The following is a 5,167-nucleotide window of genomic DNA, read 5'->3' as shown; positions in this document are numbered from 1 at the left end:
ATGTCAGTTATGATCTCTTTGGGGTATATTCCCAGTAGTGGAATTGCTCGGTCAAATGGTATCTCTATTTGCAACTTTTTGATAAAGCTCCATACTTCCTTCCACAGTGGTTGCACCAGCAAAGGACATTTTTAAAGGGATAAAGAGTAAGGATTTAGATGTGCCTGACCTTGAGTCAGCATATTTCCAGTCTCCTATGCGTGTGACTCTCCATGGGTGTCCTATCAGAAGAACGAACAGATATGTCTTGGGGAAAGTGTAGCCAGAGTGCTCCTTAGAGGCGAGGAAGGCAAAGCTTCATCTCATACTTCCAGCATGTTGCTAAGGAGGCTGTTCCTTGGGAAAGGACTTCATGCTTAGAAGGTAGAGGGTTAGCAAAAGATAGGAAGACCCTCAAGGATTGATAGTAACTAGCAATGAGCTCAAATGTGTCAGAGATGATGAAGATGGCACAGAATAGAACAGTGTTCAGATCTATTGTTCAGAGGGTCGCTGAGTAATACTCAATTGGGTGGCACCTAACAACAACAAAATGTCCCATGCCAATCCATCTCATTTTGCCAATAGCTAATGTCAATACTTAGCGTTCCATTTCTTTCTTTTTCTTTTTTTATTTTATTTTTATGTGAGTATACCGTCAAATCAGATCTGACTGGTACAGGAGGAGATTGTCCCTCCTTCCCCGGCAGAGCATCTGGTGGATTTGAACTGTGCGCCTCTGGGATTGTAGTTGCAGTGCCTTGCCACTAGGCCACCAGAGCTCCCCTCCATCTTTCTTAACAATGTGCAGTTTTCCTAAATTCATGCTTCTCAGATTCCACATTCCAATCATTAATGTCTGCTTAAAACTATTCTTAGTGTTTCCAAATTTGAGTGCTCAGCCTTGTTGCCATATATGCTATTCTACACTAAATGTGCTCTATTTTGCATAGGGTTTTCAAAAGCCTGTGACATGGATCAAAATCAGGAAAGAAGTGTGTCAGGGATGTGTCCTGTCTCCATACATTTTCAATCTTTATGTGAAAGGTAATTCAGGAGGCTGGGCTTTATGAGGAGGAATTGTGGCATCAGGAATGGAACAAGACTCATCAACAACCTAGGTTATGCAGATGACACAACCTTGCTTGCTGAAACTCAGGAGAACCTGAAGCTCATTGTTGCAGAAAGTCAAGGACAATAGTCTTCAATATGGATTGAAGCTCAACATCAAGAAGACAAAGATTCTCACCACTGGGTCAATTGGCAGCTCCATGATAGATGGAGAAGAGGTTGAGGTTAACAATTTCAGCTTGCTTGGCTCCACAATCAATACTCTTGGCACCAGCAGGCAGAAAATCGAAAGATTAATTGCATTGGGAAAATCTGTTGGCAGGGACCTCTCCAGAGTACTGAGAAGCACCAATGTCAGTCTAGAGACTAAGGTGCACGTGATCTAGGCCATGATCTTCACAGTTACTTGCTGTTCATCAGAGAGCTGCACTTAAGGATGAGAAGAAGAATCTATGCCTTTGAGCTATGGTGCTGAAGAAGAGTCTTGAACATACCATAGACCAGCAAGAAAACAAACAGGTGAAACCAAGTTTCTCCTTGGAGGCTAAGATTTTGAAGTTCCATCTCATACTTTGGGCACGTGGCCTGGAGGGACCAGTCCTTGGAGAAGAACATCATGCTTGGAAGGGTGGAAGGACCGTGCAGAAGAGCAAGACCTCAAATAAGATGGATTGATACAGTGACTGGAGTAATGGAGAAAGGTGTGTCAGAGTCAATGTATCATGTATTCAATGTATCGTGGACTGCCAAAAAAACAAGAAAGTCTGTCTTCGAGGAAATGCAACTAGGCAAGGATGGTGAAACTTTGTCTCACAAACATGGGGTATGTTCTCAAGAGGTGTTAATTCTTGGGAAAAAAAATGCTATGCTTGCAAAAGAAGGGGGTCAGCAAAAGAGAGGAAGACCCTTGATAATATGGATTGATATAGTGACTGCACCAATGGCTTGAGCATGGTGGAATTGTGTATGGTACAGGACAGTAAAGTTTTTGATGCTGTTCATAGGGTCCCTATGAGTTGAAGTTGACTTGATTGCACCCAGCAACATCTGTTTACTCATGTTTTACTCCCCTCTAATCCCTGCTAACTATTCAAAGGATTCCTTGAGCTTTTTATAATTATGATCTTATACAATATTTGTCCTTTTGTGACTATTTCACTCAGCATGATGTCCTCTACATTAATCCATATTAGGTACTGTTTAATGACTTTTTAAAATTACTTTTAAATAGTATTCCATGAGTGTACCATAGAATCTTAATACATTCATCCATTCTTGGGCACTTAGGTTTTCATTTGTTTGCGCTTCTGAATACATATGGGTGTGCAGATTATGTCACTGCTCTGATTTCTTTAGGATATGTACTTAATAGTGGGATTACGGGACTTAATGATATTTCTATTTCCAATTTTTTACGTAAGTGCCAAATGGCTTTGTATAGTAATTGTATCATTTGTTGTTTTTTTTGGCAGTCCACGATAAATTGAAGACTCCAACACCACAATCCAGTCATTCATTCTTTTTCAGTCTTCCTTACACATAGTCCAACTTTCACAGGCACATGAAGCATTTGAAAACAGCATGGCTTGAATCAAATAATATGTAAGCTGACAACCTTGCACATAAGCTTATAAAGAGGTCTTGGATAAATTTGCACATCTTTTTAATTTCTTGACTGCTCCTACTATGAATGTTGATTGTGGATTCAAGTAAAATGAAATTATTGGCAACTTCAATATTTCTACCCTCTATGATAATGTTGCCTTTTGGGCCAGTGGTGAGGATTTCTGTTTTCTTGATGTTGCGATGTAATCAACATTGAAGGCTATAGTCTCTGATCTTGACTTACTAGTCACTCTGAGGAAGGAAGACGTGGCAGTTTGTGTAAAGATTTGTGCCTCAAAGACCCTGTGAGTGTGACAGTAATCATTGCAGTCAAGTCAGAACCAACTCACCGCTAACCCTACATCAGAATACAGACTATGCTCCCAGAGCACCCTGTATTTACAGCAACCTACCAGAAACCTCTTAAAGTCATTGCTGTAAAGTCTCGGAGGCTGTTAATCACGTAGAAGATTAAGCAGCTTTCTCCTTCGGAACCACTGGTAGATTCGAACTGTCAGAGAGGCACCTGGGATTAGTAATGCAACTCCTGTGAACACCCATAGCCACCTCATAGCAACCATCACTATAAACAGAATTGATTGTACTCAACAAGTCTAATTTCACAGCACTAGTCTGCTGCCTTGTGGAACTTCAGCGCAACTTCAAATTTTGCAAATTCAAATAACGATGAAATAAATGACACTGTGAGTCGACTGCACAGCACACAACAATGTTCAACTATTCGTTTTGGAGGGATTGTTTCCCCCCGCCCATGAAAATTTAATAACAGATTATATTTAACACAGTCCCATGCAAGATATAGATGAAGAAAATTTCAGATGCTATTGACAGACACTTAGTTGATAAAATGTGAAGTATTTCCTATTTTGGTTAGGACATAAGGACAAAAGACATAGGTGGAGTGATACAAAACAGGGAAAAATACAAATAGCTTTCAATCATTGTTTCATAATCATATGTTGTTGTATGCCATCGAGTCAACTATGAATCACATATGAAGTGTTATTATAGATTCTTTGGATGAATGGACACAATATGAAACATTTAGATACTTGCATCTCCAAATAGGCAAGACCACCAGGCCAAGCCACATTGAAGGTTGCACCCAGGGAATGTGTAACACTCGTTGATGTTACAGGAGATATTCATGGATGGGGGTTAGTGGGGATCCCCTGGCTTTTTGTAGACTGGGTGATCCAGTAGGCTCTGGGATGTATAGGGGCTCAGGACGTGAGATTGGAAGGAGCTAGAATGTAGACTGGTAGCGAATCACTTGGCTATTAACCAAAAGGTCAGCAGTTCAGACCCACACTCGCTTCTCTCTGTTATAAAGATGTGGTAGTCTGTTTTCTTTATAAAGAGCACCAAAATACCTTCATTCCTTAATGTTACATTCAGTCCATTCAGTTCTTAATGTTTCCCCTAAGTCATATTTCCGACCACTAGGGGCAGTGTCAGGGAACCAATCCTATAAAGTTTTAATCTGAAATTGTGTATGCATCTCACTCATGGTCTTTCCCCCTCCAAAGTGTTTCCACCTACAACATGGCTCAGCATCTTAGACATAAAAGTGGTTGCTATAATGGAAGAGAACAGCACTGGTGTTACTGTGGATTAATTGTCCCATTTCTGGAATGATTTGTTTGTCTATCATTGATAGTCCTGTTTAAGTCTTAATAAAAGATACTTGAAGTTAAAAAAAATTACCAAAACAAAAATAAACCCACTGCTATTAAGCAAATTTCGATTCACAGCAACCTCATAAAACAGAAAAGGACAGAATTGGAGGGCGTCCAAGGTGATGAATCTTTATGGAAGGGAACTACCATATCAGTCATTTTAGTCAGCAGCAGAGTGCTTTCAACATTGCATCACCTGGACCCCTACACAAAGACTGCAGCCCTGGAGACACTGTGAAATAGTTCTACTCTGTCCTATGGAATTACTTCATCGGCCAAGTTAGGTTTGGTTTTCAAGAAAGGAAATGAACTGACTTCTAACCAGAGCCTCCAAACTGCTTGCAAGGCACAAATTATAAAATACAATACACTCATTTATAAGTTTATACAGTGAAGCACTGAAATCTCACCCATACTAATACTGTAATTAAAAACAATAATTTATGATTGCCACTTTTCAAATGAATAAGTTTTTAAAAAGGAGGACTTTTATCCATTGTCAGTACACATATAAATTGGTGTACTCTTCTGGTGTGGTTAGTTAGAAATATATTTCAAAATAGTAATCACATGTACTCTGATCAAGGATTCTGTATTAACAATAACAAATATGTGTGTGCAAACGGTCATTAAAAAGACAGAAGAGGAAGAAAACACCAAAATGGATGTCAGAAGAGACTGAAAATTGCACTGGAGCGTAGAGAAGCCAAAGCACAAGGAAGAACTCAAGATACCAAAGAGTTGAATAGAAGATTTCAAAAGGAATGACAAAGGTATGACAAAGTAAAATATTACAATGAAATGTGCAAGGA

This window comes from Elephantulus edwardii, unplaced genomic scaffold (genome assembly GCF_000299155.1).
Source record: "Elephantulus edwardii isolate Elephantulus edwardi_28Jun2011 unplaced genomic scaffold, EleEdw1.0 scaffold00076, whole genome shotgun sequence".
Taxonomy (NCBI): Eukaryota; Metazoa; Chordata; class Mammalia; order Macroscelidea; family Macroscelididae; genus Elephantulus; species Elephantulus edwardii.
This window is presented reverse-complemented; position numbering follows the sequence as displayed.